Source organism: Echinops telfairi, unplaced genomic scaffold (genome assembly GCF_000313985.2).
Source record: "Echinops telfairi isolate 266 unplaced genomic scaffold, ASM31398v2 ScPeMD7_3533;HRSCAF=4204_1, whole genome shotgun sequence".
NCBI classification, from domain to species: Eukaryota; Metazoa; Chordata; class Mammalia; order Afrosoricida; family Tenrecidae; genus Echinops; species Echinops telfairi.
Window position 1 is genome coordinate 29,103,128 of NW_022107432.1, and position 17,329 is coordinate 29,120,456.

Here is a 17,329-nt window from a genome sequence, read left to right on the forward strand (position 1 = left end):
ATGTACTCAAAAGCAAAGATGAGAAGGAAGCTAGAGCAAAGGAAATGAAACAAATATAATGGAACCAATGTGATTGCTGACACACTGTGAAAACTGTAATTAATGTCACAAAATAATGTGTATAAAAATTTTTAAATGAGAACCCAATTGCGTAAAATTTCATCTTAAAAGAACAAAGTTACTGTTTTTAATTCCCTTCCGATGTACATTTATAAACCCAAAACAGAATAAACATATGTGAAGGCTAACACAAAGGCCCTGCGAGCCTTTACTTATCCTTTAGCTGTTCTATCATCGCACTTCAGTAAAGGCATTAGGCATTCCTCAACTTAATGGGCTCATATATTTCCCCCTCACTCTTGCTCTAAAGAACTGTTAAGGCTGTTACCATCCACAGCTCACTTTTGGAGATGATATGACAGTAGGAATGTCCAAGACCTGCACTCTTCAGACCCTAAAGGGCTACCCAAGAAAGAGGGACTCCAGGGCTTTTAAACAATGATGGCACTGCTAGAATTAAAGAGTTTCAAAACAAGAGATCTGAAAACCACTCATAGCTAAGTCCATTAAAGGAATGTTAAAAAAAGAACAACAACAATTTACTTGTATCCTACTAGTAGAATTTGACAGTGTAGGGGTAATAAAAGCGTGGTAAAAATTCTCCTACTTATGGGCAATCAATCTCATCACAAAAGCTACATATACATCAGAACTCTAGACATTTTTCCATTTCTAGACATCGTACTCGAGCACTCCTGATTAACCAAATTTTCTGCATCAGGTGAAGTATAACCTTTGGAAGTTCTACATAATGATTCTCAAGCCAAGGAAATATCATAAACCTATACTTGGGACAGGTAGATGATAAAAAACATATACAAGGATGGGGAAGCTATCTAAAGGCTTAGCAAAGTTTAAAATATCTGAAATTATAGCTCATTGTAATCTAGGTGCTCTCTAAACTGTCAACAACAGCTGATTGGATAGAGAAATTAAGAAGAGCAAAAACACAGTGTCAAGCCTCTTCAGAGTGACAACTAATATGGCTGGTACAATGAGAAAAAATATCCTAGGATGGACTCACTCTCTGGATATGGCTTGTATACTATTTATACTGCTCACAGTACTAATTTACTATTAATCAGAATATTAATTTACTATTAACCTGAATGATAAAATGTTTCAAATATAACCACAAAGAAATATGGTTCTACCCTGTCCTATAAGGTCACTATGAGTCACAACAGATGGCAGTGAATTTTTTTGGTGCTAATGAAACACTGAACAGGCACCGGAATGTCAGAGCAGGAGTACATGTTTACAGGGAAGAAAACAAAAACAGAGAAACCCCACGTCCCACACTGAAAAAATACAGAGAAGTTGGAGGATTGCTGATAAACACTCCATACCAAACCAAATGGAAGAGGGAAGATAATGGGATTGGTAACTGGATTAAACAGGAAGTACCATATATACTCGAGTATAAGCTGACCCTACTATCTGCAGGGGCACCTAATTTTACCACAAAAACTGCATTAAAAGTGTGCTGAAAAACTCGGCTTATACACGAGTACATATGGTAGGCTCATCCATGCTTCCCTCCTCCCAGAAACGGAGGACTAGCCACAAAAGCATATTTCCCATGAGTTCTCTCTTTACAGCATCAGAACGAATCTAAACCTGAGGCTATTAACCTTAAATAGTCCATGCTTGAGCAGAGGGAGACAAGAAGAGGAAGGCTGTATCACGCTTCCAGTTTGTTCCAGCCCAACCAAAAGGATGAATCCTACATAACCCCACAAGGACAATCCTATATTGATTTCTTTCTCTTTTTTTTTTTTTTTTTGGGGGGGGGGGGCGGCAGCGACACTGCTGATGCTAAGAGCTTTAAACGCTTTCATCTAATTTAACAGTCCTGGTCATCTAGTGCTGCTTTAACAGAAATACCTCAAGTGGGTGGCTGTAACAAAGAGAAGTTAGTGGTCTTGAGTTTAGGAGGCTACAAGTCCAAGTTGAGGGTGCCAGCTCTAGGAAAAGGCTTTCTCTGTGTGTCAGCTCTGGATGAAGGGCCTGTCACTTCCAAACTTCTCCTGGGTAAGCTTCATGTGGCGTGGAATCGCTCTTCCTCCACCACTGCTTGCTAGTTTGCTGGCTTAAAATTTATGGTTTACAGGTTGAGCTGCAAACAGCAAAGTCGGCAGTTGAACCTACCAGTTAGTTGCTCTTTGGTAAAAAGATGAGGCTTTCTGTCCCTGTAAATATGTACAGCCTTAGAAATTCAAAGAGGCGGTTCTGTTCTGTCCGATAGGGTCACTGTCAGTCAGAATGGACTCAGCTGATCTCAAATTCTTTCACTTCAGCATAACAAAGACACCCCAGTCCCAAATGGGATTATAATCACAAACAGAAGGTTCATATATTTGGGGGTGCAGGGGTTGGGGTGTCACAATTCAATCCATGCCAAGTATAACTCATCCAAGTTGATCATTATAGTCATTTGTATTTTAGAGAAGGTTGGATTGCATAAGGGACAAAAATAAAGAATACTTCCATTAGCAATAACCTGAGTAAGATCCTTCCCCAATAGTAATCTGGCCACCATACTGTCCTGTATCTGGAAAAAGCCTCACAGCCATCTTTGTATTAGCCATGTGTTAAGAGAATCTGGAAAATTCAACGTCTGCCACAATCTGTTTACAACACCAGCGAAACTAAATTGGCAATTTGTAAATGAAAACAAAACTGTCTAAACACAGACCAATTGCTAAGCCCTGTACTCCAATGACCTATGGGCTAAGATTTTTCTGAGCCCATGGTTACTTGTCCTGAATTGGATTGTGTCTCCCAGAAATATGTTACAACTCCTTACCTTTATGGTAATGGTTAGAATCTCATTTGGGAACTGGTTTGTCTGTTATGTTAATGAAATAGAGTTAGTAAAGGGCATGTGTTGAGACCATCATGAGAGCCTTCCCCTAGAACAGTGGTTCTCAACCTGTGGGTCGCCACCCCTTTGGTGGTCAAATAAGCCTTTCACAGGGGCCGCCTAAGACCATCAGAAAACACATATTGCTGATGGCCTTAGGAACTGAGACACCATTCCTGTATCCGTCTCCAGGCAGGTCCACCCACATGCATATACGCCCACATACAATTACCCAGCATGAAGCCTGTTATCCATGCCACACCATGCTTCAAGACAAAATTTCATTTATTTGTAATTAGAAATAAGTGTATCACAATATATAATGACATGTTTTTGTGATTGATCATTATGCTTTAACTATGTTTAATTTATAACAATGAAAATACATCTTGCATATCAGATATTTATATTACGATTCATAACAGTAGCAAAATTAGTTATGAAATAGCAACGAAAATAATATTATGGTTGGGGGGTCACAATATGGGGAACTGTAATAAAGAATTGTGGCATTAGGAAAGTTGAGGACCACTGTCCTAGAACCAGTGCCCTGCCCTGAAAGCAGTCTTCTAATCTATAATGGGAAGGAAATAATTTGTGTTATTATCTGTGTCAGTACTACGTAACTAAGACAGTGCTTTTCACAATATATTCCAAATAAGTGCTTTTTTTTCCTTTACTTGCCATTTGTTAGAATCAGTGTTCAACTTTTTGCTAGCCAATGCAGAAAGACAAAAAAAGCCATCAACTCTAGATCTCTGGCATCATTTTATCCAAAAACCAAATTCACTGCTCACAGCATCTCTTTACGGGAAATAAAAATTATCCTGATGGACTGGCCAGCCACACACCTAGCTCTTTAATCTAAAAGGCAAGTAGAATGCCAGCCCTCTCTGGAAGGCTATTTTTTATGAGGTACTAGCAAACAACTGTAGAAGATCTAAATAAACTTTTCAAAACATGCGTGATGAACAGTAATTTATGATCTAGAACATATGAAGCTTTTCTTACATTACTTTGCATTATTATGAAAGATGTTTTTAAAACACAGAACCTGAAACAAATATCTGAAAAAAATTATTTTAGCCATTCACTTACTAAATAAACGTTTAACTTCCTGTTTAAATTTTGAGTTCAGAGAGGTTATCACGCTGGAAGACAACCAGTTTGATCCTCAGCTTCCAAGTGGCTCATTCCTGTCAACTCTGTGACATCTCAAGTCAAAAGACTCTCACTGGACGCCCTAAGCAAGTTATTCCCCTGTCGGACTGACCTCACTGCCAGGTAAAATCTGAGTAAGCGCTTAAAACATTTCTCTTTTCCAGTTCCAGACGAAGTCATTTTTAGATTGAAAAAAAAAAAATTGCTGAAGCATCCCTGCTGACACAATGGGATAAATAAAGCAAAGGGAAAAAGCAATGGTTAACATTATTCAGCTACTAGAGAGTTTATTTCTAAAGCTGCAGAGTTTTGAAATACGAAGCTTAAAGCAAAGTTGACAGGCAGAGTATGTGGTTTTTGTTGCTGCATTTTTTAAAAATTAAATCCTTTAATGGCTGTTTTGTCCATTTACCTTTCTTTTAATACTGAGAAAGAAAACGAAAAACATTTCATGTTAGTAAATGCTTTACTGACCTCTTACTAAAAAATGACCTCTAAAAGTTGGTGAATTTTTTTAAGTCAAATGTACAAAACATCACAAAGATTTTACTTTTAATCCTTAGACTGGGGCCAGGCACACAACAATAATAGCCTGTCCCCAACATAGCTACTACTGCATATCTCTCACAAAAAGTTCTGAATCTCCTAAAAATAACTTTAGTGCAAAAAAATTAAAAATCAAATATATCTGAAACAAGTGCCATGTACTTCTCCCTACCCAAGCATACATTCAAAAGGACAGTCCAGATCAGCATTTCCTAAAGTGGAACAATGGGGGGGCTTTGCAAAAGCACATACCCATACTTTATTCTGGATTATGGGACACAGTACAAAGTTTTTAATTGCCAGGGTGGTGCTGAGTAACTTTTCTTCTGTAAAGGCCAAATAAGTCTGGAATATACAGCCTGATGAGATGAGCTGGGCTGCAATCCAAAAGGTCAGACATCTGAAATCAACAGGCACTCAGCAAAAGAAAGACAGGGCCTTCCACTCCTCCCTAACACCCTCAGTCTCAGTCTGGGAAACTCACGGGGACAGTTCTACCCTTTCCTATAAGGTCGCCATGAGATGGCATCAACTCAATGGCAGTGAGAGCAATATTGACGTTGCTATCATCCAAATACAAAGGGAAAGCACACTCATGCAGTTAGAAGAATCTCTAAATACATACAAAATAGTTTCAGATACACACATACTTATGTTATTTTGATTACACAGCTAAATCATTTAATGGGTGGCCTGATACATTGGTATTTATTATACGCACACACACAAAAAAAGCCCTTTCCATTTCAGTCACCAGAAAATAGTCCTATTATGTAAGCGTATGCAGGCTAACAAAGACAATAGAGATACTTCTATTCAATCTTCCGCACTTACTAAATTTAATCCATTCATAGAGCAAACAGACCCAAAAAAATGTTTCTGTATTTGGAAAGGAAATTAGAAACAGAGCAGAAGCCTGTTGTTGCTATACCAACAAAGTGATCTGTGAAGCATCCTGCCACACACAGGCAAATAATTTTGACAAAGTAATCCCACTTTGTTTTCTCTTTACCTTCATCCTATGCCACTCCCTCCTGTAATCCCTCTTGCGAAGTACACTGTGCTGGGAATGTAAAACCAGCAGTTATGACGCTTACGGAGGCCTGAATGGTCCGCTCTGAAGTTCTGAGACCAACCAGGGTGTCTGCTCTAGGCACAATAATGTTAAAAGCAATCTCTTCAAACCTTGCTAATAGTACTTATTAATTCCAAAACTGGGCAAAGAATCACATTAAGATATCATGACGACCGAAAAAGAAAACTACAGACCAAGATCCCTTACGACTACAGACATAAAAATCTTCTACAAAATACCAGAAAGCAAAATATACCAACATATAAAAAGAACATATATGATCACCAGGCAAGAACTATGCCGGGACAGAAAGGTTTAACATCAGAAAATCAATTATGTAATTTACCATATTAATAAAGGATGAAAGCCATTTGACAATAGATACAGAAAAAGCATCTGACAAAATTCAATACCCTTTCCTGCTAAAAGTACTCAACAGACTAAGAATAGAAGACAATGTCCTCACTCTTGATAAAGTGAATCTATAAAAACCCACAGCTAACATTATACTTGATGGTAAAGGAATGAATGCTTTGTCCTTCAAATGGAGAATTGTAGTACGCTGCATAATGACATTCTGCCTAGATGTAGCTGTCCTAATCCCAGAACTGTGAATATGTTACCGTACAAAGAGATTTTGCAAATATAACTAAATTAATTATCTCGAGGTGGAGAAATTATACAGGATTGCATGGCTGGGCCTAATGTAATCGTAAGGGTCCTTATAAAAGGATAACAGTGGAGTCAGAGAAGGCAACAAGATGAAGGAATGAGAAGTGAGAAGGATGATGTTGGAGGATGGAGTAAGGGACGGCCAGCCGAGGAATGAAGGCAACCTGCAGAAGGGAGAAAAGGCAAGAAAATGAAATTTTCTGTAGAATCCCCACAAGGGGCAAATCTTATCAACACCTTGACTTCAGCCCTATCAGGCTCATTTCAGACTTCTAGACTCCAGATCCCCTCAAAAAATTGATTTTTTCCCAAAGCTATGTATTTACATTTTTTTACAAAACAACCTTATCACCCTCAAAGGTGATACATTACGCTTAGTACATTTGTCAAATCTGTGATTCCATTCTTTGAAACATTTTTCAAACTCATTTGTTTGCATGGCTGACAGCACCTCTCTCGTTATTCACCTCTTCTACAGCTTCACGTCACTGTCCTTCCATGTCCCTCTTCACTCGCAGAAACAAAAAGAAGCCACAGGGAGCAAGGTCGGCTGAGTACGGTGTGTGGGGTGAGAGGGGCTTTTTTTCCCGGCCAAAACTGGCACACTGAGATGGCTATGTGAGCAGGTGTATTGTCGTGGTGTCCAAACCAGTCCCCCATCTGCCAAAAATCAGGCCTTTTTTGCTGCACACTGCTACGCAATCTTTACAGAACCTCTAAATACAAAGCTTGATTAACTGTTTGACCTGGTGGAACGACCTCCAATTTTGTCCCTTCAGAAATCCAGAACGAGCTTTGACATCAATCGACATTTCACATTTCTTGAAATAAGAAAACCACTCATACACTTGAGTTTTTCCCATAACGCTGTCCTTGTAAACCGTGTTCAACATCACAATGGTTTCTGCAGCATTCTTCCCAAGCAGGAAACAAAAGTTTCACAGCCGCACACTGTTCTCTTAAATTAGCCAACTCAAAAGAGAGATTCAAGCAAAACTTTCACAAAAAAATTCAGCGTGACCACAGAGCACCTTCCCAAGCAACGCCACTGGGTGTACTAACTCAGAGTGAGTGAGTTGCTCAATGCTCACCTTGCAGGGGAAAGGCGTGCTATGAAAGCTCCGCACCACCCAGCGCAATCCCAGGGTTTCTGTTTGGGGGGAAGTAGAGCCAGAATGCTCCCTAGAGGACGGTGAGACGTGCTTTGGCCATGTGGGCAGGAGGGACCTGCTCTTGCAGAACGACATCATGTGTAAGGAAGCAGAGGGGCAGTGGAAAAGAGGAAGGCGGACTGAACAGCGACTATAACAATGGGCTCAGCCATAGGAAGTAACAATTGTGAGGCCAAGGACTGAGCAGTGGTGAACTGGAACTGACTTGGTGCACTAACAACTTCTTTGGTCTTCCTTAGTCAATATTCAACTCCCACATGCACATAAAGCAATTGGAAACATTGGGTCAGGTGCACTTTAGTCCTCAAAGTTCTTGCTTCTCAACACTTGAAAGAGGTCTTGTGCTACAGATTTACCCAATGCAAATGCAAGATAAGTTTGTGATATTTTAGGACATTAAACTTGTGGCAATTGTCATACCAACATTAGTTACCAGCTAATATAGAATTTTTTAAAAAGATACCAACTCTCACCACTTTTATGTAACGCAGTCAAAACATGCAGATTGGAAAAGAAGTAAAAACTTTACAGAAGGAATGATTTTGTATCTAGTAAATCCTAAGAAACACACTAAAAAACAATTAAAGTTAATAAAGCATTCAACAAAGTTCAGGACAAAGTTAGACTGAAAAAGTCAATTGTACTTCTAAAACCCAGCATTAAACTTCGTAAAAATAAATGCAATGCCACTGGCGGTATCTTCAAAAACATTTTAATATAAATTTAACAAAGGAAGCACTTAACTTACAGAGTGAAAACAAATAAACGGTTGAGAAAATAAATGAATGGACAGACATTTCATGTTTATAAATTTGAAGATTTCATATTAATAATTATTTCCAAATAAACCTACAGCTATAATACACGCTTTATCAAATTCTCAAGTGGCTGCTTTCCCAAAACTGGCAAGGTGATCTTAGTATTCACACAGAAGAAAGTCAAGAAGAATTGAAAAAGACCAAAGTCAGCATGCTTTCAGATCAGTTACTGAAATCAGTAGTACGGTGTGATATAGAAGAGATCTATAGATCATTATGTCAAAATTCAGAGTTCAAAGTAAGCCTGTAAATTTATGGTCAGTTGATTTTTGACAGGGTACCAAAACAAATGAAAACGGTGTTTTCAACAAATAGTACTGGGACAACGTAAGGAATAAAGTTGGGCCCCTACCTCACACCATAATCACAACTGTAACTCAAAACTGACCACAGATTAAATACAAGAGGAAGTGTCAAAGGGTACTGCTATGAAATCACAGAAATTTTATTTAAAATATCAAACTGTGAACCTATCGTTTCTCAGCATACCCTCCCATCTAGGTGTATATATTTCTGAAAGTGATGTTTCCAGCTCTCTAACCCTTCCCTATAAAATTCTGTGCTCTTCCATTTATACTATGCCAAAATAGCAAGTTTATCATCCTTGAAGAACTCAAAACACGTTCCTTAGAAGTGCTTCTTGAGTTTTGAACAAAAGAAAGCTAAAGGTACTACATCGGTGCTGGATGTTACATGGAGTAGAGTTTCCCAATGAAATCCCCACCTGTGGTACCCCAGGAGCAGCAGATGCAGTGTAAAGCACAAAGGAAAGCACTTAGCATAATTTTCCTGTCTTTTTTCTCATCTTTTGAGAAAAATGTATCAAGATTTTCTCTTTGGAGTCCCAAAAAATACAGTTGCTACTGATGCCACTGTTTTTAAACTATCCGTTTTTGAAAGCACCCTACTTGAGAGTAAGACAAGTATATTACAGCTAAAGCAATGATTTCTCAGCTATGCCATCAAAAGTACAAATAGTTGAAAGAAAATTAGAGATAAATTAGATAACATCAAGTATTTTAAATGTTATGTAGCATATCCATCAAAAAATAAAGCACAAACCCAAGAACTGAAAGGGGGAGAGAGCCAAAAATCAAATAAATGACTTTATCCAAAATATATAAAGAACTCTTGCAACTGAATGATCAAAAACCCAATTTAAATATGGACAAAAGACTCGAATAGGAATTTCTCCAAAAAGAGATATGGCCAATAAGCACATGAAAATATGATCAACATTATTAGTATTACAGACTGCACATCAAAACCACCAACGAGAGACTGCAAACAATAGTCCTTGGATTATGAAGACGATCTGTTCTCAAGTGTGTCTGTTATGTTGAATTTGTAAGTCATTCAAAATAGGTGCCCTCCGCCGCTCAGCAGGAGAAAGATGAGGCTGTATGCTCCAGTAAAGATTTACAGTCGCAGAATTAGTTTCACTGAGTCAGTGGGTTAAAGGTCCTGGTGTGGTTTTGCTTTTTGATTGTTAGTGCAAGAAAGGCTCCATGATGTAAAAGCTGCATGTACAGCAAGTGAAATTGATGGTAATGAAGAATTTTTGCAAGTAGGGATTAGTTCACTAATTTCAAAGTACAGGCAAATTTATGTAAAATTAAAAGGCAGCCTTGAGTTGTAAGTACATAAGACAGTAATGTGTAACACATGGACTGTCTGTACTTCACAGTGCAATCATGGGATGCTATAAACAGAAAGACAGGCAATACCAAGTGTTCATTAGGATGTGGAGGGAGTAGTAGGAAAAAAAAAGGCAGAATTCAAAAATTCACACATAGAATTAACAGCAACTAATTACACTACTAACTCTATGCCCATAAAAATTGTAACTGTGACTCCAACAGCCAAACGGAGGAAACATCCAAGTGTTCACCAAGACATACATGTATAAACAAGATGTAACAATCTATATTATGAAATATATTTCAGTCATAAAAAGGAATGAAGTTCTGGCATAGCCTTGGTATGTACGAACCTTGAAAACACTATGCTAAGCGAAATGAGCCAAACACAAAAAGGCTAACATTTTATGATTCCACTTGTTTAAATAGGCAAATTCATGGAGACAAATGGAAATCTGAGTTTGCCAGGACTGGAAGAAGAAGAGAAGAAAGTGACAGCTACTACTTGAAGTTTCCATCAGTAATGAAAACTTTGGAAATAAACAGTGTAACAAAGACTTTGGAAATAAACAGTGGTGGTGACCACCTTTCAGCAAAACAATGCAGACACATAAAACAAAACAAAAAAATGCCCAAGAGGAATGTGATCCTTAACACAATTATAGAAGACCAAAAGGACATTTGCCCAAAAGCAAAGATGAGAAGGGGTAGAAAATTCAGTGGAAAAGAAATAGGAAACCCATGATTAGAAATGGGGACAGTGCTGACTCACTGTGGGGAGGGAGCCCATGATTAGAAATGGGGACAGTGCTGACTCACTGTGGGAAAGGGAGCCCATGTCATGGAGCACTTTATGTGCTCTGTAAACAAGCCACTCGTGCTCTGTAAACTTTCAGTTAAAGCAAAATTTTTTTTAAATGTTGTTAAATAGTGATGGTTGCACAATATAGTACAAGAGTCTGCAAACTTTTGAGATGAGTCAATCCTGTCCCTCACAACAATTAAAAATTATTAAAAATATTTCAATAAAGTTTTACAAACAAATGAAATCACCATTTGCTGAATAATATCCTTCAGAAGTTGTCAATTTTACTTCAGAACACATGTACGTACCCAGAGCCGCACACAGCTCGAGAGCCACAGTTTGCCGACCCTTAATATAGTAGATGCAGTTCATGTCACTAACTGTACACTTAAAGAGAGCTACAATGGTAAGTATGCTGTATTTTACAATGAAACCTAAAAAAAAAATACTCTCAAAAATAGAGAAATGAGCAAAGACAAAAGCTTTTTTAACTGATTAGCAAAACTGATAAATACCTATTACCAATATAAGAGGTAATATCATTACATATCCTATACATATGCGAAAGTTTCCAAAAGTTCGTGGATAAATGAATTGGAAAATAATGGAATTTCTCCAGGAGCTTTTTGAAACCCTCTTGAATTACAGGAATAACAAGTAAATAAATATAATAAACAACTTTTTTGCCAATATGAAAAGGACAAATTTCAAGAGAAATACAACTTAATCAAAACTGGCATACAATAGAATAAAACATCTTAATAGCCCAAACACTATGAATTCTACCAAAGATTTAGGAAAGAACTAACACCCACTGAAAGCAAAGGAGGAAGAAGCATTTTTCTAGCTCATTTTGAGGTCAGCATCACCCTTCACAACCAAGTAAAATGGATTCTGGGACTACAAAGTTGTTTTGCCACAAGACAAATAAATCATTATTATCTAAACTGTATCACTGCAGAAGGTATCTTTTTATCACAAAAATGTCATCATTTTGAATACAAGAATGAAGAAAATACCGAACGGATTGTGGTGATGATTGTACAACTCTTCTTGATATGACTGAACTATTGAGTTGTATATGTGTGTGATTTATATGCCAATAAAGCTGTTGGGGGGGGGAATAATAATAATAATAATATGTCACTTTCTCAAAATTCCTTGGTAGCTCCCTATACCTACCTATAAACAAAAACTTTAGCAAGGCATGTAAGGATCCTTCACACCTGAGACCTGCATAGCAACCATATCCTCCTAGGATGTACTCCTCTCCCCTCAATTCTGAAATCCCAAACCTCCTCCCCAGGAGACTTCCTTCCATGTGGGGGTAGGCTGGGGTGGGGGTGGGGTGTTATATTTTCAGGTCATCACCTCTGCAACCAACAGTTCAAAACCCTCATCTATACCAATCCCAGTAGTCTAATCCCTCCCCAACCCCACCCCCACCCATCCCTGATTGCTCCTCTACCTCATATGGACCTCCATTCTCCCTTTCACCCAAGTGAACACAAGATCTATTGAGCATTCCTTCTCTGTTTTTTTCTTTATTTAACTATCACTTAGAGGAGGAGGAACCAAATCTTTTCACCACATTAACAGACTAAAGATGAAAATCATGCAATTATTTCAAAGGGTACAGAAGATGCATTTGGTAAAATCTAATATCCATTCATAAAAGGAAAAAAATCTCAGTTAATTAAAAATTAAAAGAAATGTTTAGTCTAATAAAGGTACCTAAGAAAAATCTCTCTCTAACAGCACCTAACTCGCAAGCAGCACTAACCTCATAACAAGGAGTTTACAAAGCATTTTGTTTCCGTCTCAATGGCCCACAAAACCCTGTTTTTGTTGTTTTGTAAGAAATAAAGGTAGAAAGCTACTATCGGTATAATACAACTCTGGGTCAGAAATGTTAAGAAAATCAGTATCAGAATCCTGATTTTTGACCTAAAGTATTTTTCCAAGGTTCGAATCACAATGGACTCCCTCCCACAGAGACTGAGTACTGGTCCCTGTGAAGCAATTCCTAATGTTTTCTAACAATGCCAATAGTTTAAAGGGACTGTTGCAAATAGTATGATATTCAACCAGCTGTTGTTGGGTGTCATTGGTTGATAAAATAAGACAAGGAAACTGGAGAGAAAAGAAGCACACACACACACACATACACTATTTTTAAGTGTGAGTAAGACCCTACAACCTCGAATGATCTTTCATCGGAATGGCAGTGACACAAGAGCAAAGAGAGAAACCACTGATCTGTAGTGCTTCTGTTCAGAGATCTAAGTATGTAGTTGACAAGAAAAGAATTCTAGGCCTTACTTGAAGTTCTTTTTCCTAATTCACTATTAATCTCTTGATTACTAGTGAGCAGGTAGCTGATTGAAATTTAGGACAAGAGTTCCATAAAAGAAAACAGAGGCATATAAATTTTTCATTTGGATAAATATGAGTCTGCCTTTGACATCCATCTTTCCATCTGTGGTAGCAGCAGGTTCTGCCCTGAGATGAGATTTGTTTTTAATCCTGCACAGCATGCACCTCCCATCAAAGCACACAAGGAAGTTAGTCCAAGCATCTTTAAATAATCGGCTAATAGACTACTACCAAAAAAATTAATTTTTTTCTTTAATTCAACTTTGACCTATAGACCAATCATTTCTATGCATCTTTTGTACATTCCTTAGTGTTTCCTGAGAGAACTAATGTCAACAACAAAACATTAACCAATTAACATAAAAAGCCTTTTTCCCACAGTGGAGCGGTCTTCTTTGTGAGCATCTCAGGTCTTTAGTACAGCAGTCCCTAACACAGTCCCTTCCGACACAGGTGCCTGCCTGCCTGAGGGACTAGGTGAATTGCGTCACTGACCTGGCTACTGTCGAAAGTCAGTGACCACAGTTACCTCTCGTCGCTGACATTCACACGATTGTCATCAAAATAAGGACCCCATTCACTTCAAGTGCCATAGAAAATTCAAAGGTCAGTGGTTAATACACTACACCACATAAAGGGCACCATATTTCCACACTTCTATACTCAGAATGTCTGTTTTCAATAATCTCTGGGTGTGTCCTATGAAAACCATTACATGGCCTAAATTTTTAATCAAGAGGTCAACAAAATAACAGGATCATGACTACTTTATGGCTATGTCAATATTACAATTTCAAACTTGTATTTATTCCAAAAAGATCTCAGAAATGTTTGGGTGGTGCCTTTATAAATTAAGCAATTAAGCCTTCTTTTCATTCGTATTAACCACCTAAGCAGGAGCCCTCATGACAGTGGTTAAACACTTGGCTGCTCACCAAAAGGTTAGCAGTTTACATCCAACATCGGCTCCGGAGGAAAATGAATTATCAATCAGCTTCCATAAAGATTAAAAGATTATAGCCATAGAAACCCTATGAGGCAGTTCTACTCTGTCCCATAGACTCGGAATCAATTTGATGGCAATGGGCTTTTGTGCTTTTCTTCCTTTGATTTTCAAAGCCAAAAAGAAGTGAGGGGGGAGGTCTACTAAGGCAATTTAACTCCTTCAAGCACCACCTTATAAAATGTTGAACAATCTATAGACCAATCCAATTAGCTTCATAATACTGTCCCCCTCCCTCTCAATCTAATTTTAGGAAGAATAACACATTTAGGTAATCCATTGCTATCCAGTCAATTCTGACTCAGCATGACCCTATCTAGGGTTTTCAATGAACTTCATAATACTGTCCCTCCCTCTCAGCCTAATTTTAGGAAGATTAACACACTTAGGTAACCCACTGCTATCCAATTCTGACTCAGCATGACCCTATATAGGGTTTCTGAGACGGTAAAGCATAGGTTCCCAAACCTATTTTGTCTACTGCTTCTTTTGCAGAAAAAGAAATTACTTAACGACCTTTGGCAATTAAAATGTTTTCTACTATAGCCTATAATCTAGGATAAAGTATAGGTATCTGCTTTCAAAGCCCCCCTGGATCATTCCAGTAGCCCCCAGGGGACGGTTTTGCCTACTTTGGGAAACACTGCTCTAAGTCTTTACAGAGCACACAACTTCATCCTCCAGAGTGCCTGATGGTTTTCAACTACAGACCTTGGGGTTAGCAACGTAACACCTAACCCACAGTGCCACTAGGGCTCCTTGACGGAGGAAGATGAACAGTTAAAATCAAAGATAATACCTATCACTTTCAACGCTTTGTAAAAAGCTCTAGATAAACCATTCCATTCAACCCTCCCACCATTGGCCTGGCATTGGCAGAGCAGCTGCTATCTTAAGGTTAAGGTATACACAGGGGTTGCTACAAGGAGTGTGGATGGGTATTGGGGCACTCGGACTGGCAATTAAGGAGCCAGAGGTTCTGGGAAGAGTGAGGAGTGACAACTCCACTCCCAGTTTCACAGTTTGAGCAAGCAAAAAGCAGCAGTCTCTGTAGAGTATTCTGTGCCTGTCATCCTACCCCACACCAGCCTGCCTGTGGGCCATTTTGCGGCTCACTTCTATTCAACCTACTTCTCCATGCCCGGTGGTAACTCCCTTCCCTTCTGCTTTCTCGGTACCTCTGAAGCTCTAAAGCAGTGTCCTTAAAAAATAATAATAATCATTAAGCATTTTATTGAAGGCTCTTACAGCTTTAGGGGGGGAGCTCTTTATTGATGTGCTATCTGCCCCATACAATTTTAGTGCCTTCCATCTACCCCCCCAAATAGAAGGCAGTGGAAAGGCATTTTTGGGGTTCTGGCCCATTGGGTAGTTAGAAAGGGAACAGAAACCGAAAACAATCACTGGATGTAAGACTGAAGCCGAGAAGTCTGAAGTGGAGTGGGAGAGGTGGCAGAGAGAGGTGAAGAGGAAGACAGACAGGGAGAGCTGCCAGGGGCCATTTCCACCATCACTGCGCCTGCTAGGAAGGGCCGGAGAGAAAGCCGCAGACATGAAGGAGTGCAGGTCCTGAAGACGGGAGGTGGTATTTGCGCCTGAAGGAGGGATGGGTCAAGAAAGGGGGGCCACCTTTCTCTTTGCAGATTGGAACACCCCCAGCTCCAGGGCAACAGCTTCACACACCGTAGACACTTTCGTCACTGGAGGCAATATATAGAAAGAAGTCTTCTTCGTGCTGTTCCCGGTGTAGCTGACCCATTGTGGCACTGGTGGGAGGAATGACATTGTTGGCAAAGAAAAACAAGGCATCTTCAGCTAGGAGATGAATTCGCTTCCGGATCAAGAAGTAGAATTGCCCAACTGTGAGATCAGACAGTACCAGGTATTTCTTTTTGTCCAGATCACCTATCCGAGCTTTGGGTGCCTTTTCTACTATCACTGGGATCCGGTCCGGATATTTTTTTTGGATCCTCTAGCCCTCAGAGCGGCGCTTCTCGAACAGATGCTCCTCTTTATACAGGAACTTCATCCTCCCGGGAACCAGGCAGGACTGGGCAGGGCTGAGGGAACCCGTGATGAAGGGCTCTTACAGCTCTTCTAACAATCCACACATCAATTGTATCAAACACATTTGTACATATGTTGCCAACATCGTTTTTAAATCACTTCTTTCTTGGAATTAGCTCTTTTTTCCCTCACTCCCCCACATTCCCACCCTCATGGTTCCCTGATAAATTATAAATTATTATTTTCATATCTTACACTGTCCACTGTCTCCCTTAACCCACATTTGTTTTCATCCCCCTAAAATAATCGTCCTTTGTATATATACCTGGTCTGAGGCTGAACTGTGGGGCCATTTTCCTTTCTTCACACCAATTCTTCAAACCACATCTCAAACCTTGCCATTTCACATAAAATGCATTCAAGGATGTAGCATTAAAAATTCAGCAATGTATGTGCAATACATCATTTCTAAGTTTGCAGCCAAAAAAGGGGGGAAAGCTCGTCAGTTAAAAGAGATAGGACGTTTGACACAATTGTGAGGATGGCACAGGACTGGTAATATGTTCCTCAATCTGTTGTACAGAGGGTCGCTGCACTGGAGCTGACTCAATGGTACAATGCGCCACTACTCAGGCCCTCCTTTTATCAAAAGTTCATTTTAACCTCACTGTACATTAGACCCCAGTGTCCTGCTTCTTTGTAACACTATTTGGTCTGTAGACCTTTCTGTATAACACCTAGATATCCAACTGATAGTGTCTGGATGCTTTTTCTAGGTACAAAACATAGTTTTGTTAGTTAGTTTTTGAAGATGTTTGTTTTGTGGCTAGGGATTCAGTGAAATCCTCTAGCTTTGTGGAGAGAGCAGAATGAGTTCCATATTGGGACAAACCTGGCTTTATAGTAACCTTCTTGAAACCAACCATTTAAAATCCTTTATAAGCAGTAGGAGCTAAAACGGAAAACTACATGATACTTATTTGGGGAAAAGGGGGGGGCAGATAATATGCTTATATGTTATTACAGACATTGCTTTACTACCTGTGCTTAAAAAGCAACATTAAGGGGAGGAAATGAGGGGCCAATATTAAGGACTCAAGTAGAAGGCAAATGTTTTGAGAATGATGA

General features: G+C 39.1%; 1 pseudogene; it reads right to left on the reverse strand.

Moving 5' to 3' along the window:
• Positions 1–15,869: 15,869 nt before the first annotated feature.
• On the reverse strand, positions 15,870–16,223 carry LOC101659962 (annotated as a pseudogene).
• Positions 16,224–17,329: the final 1,106 nt, after the last annotated feature.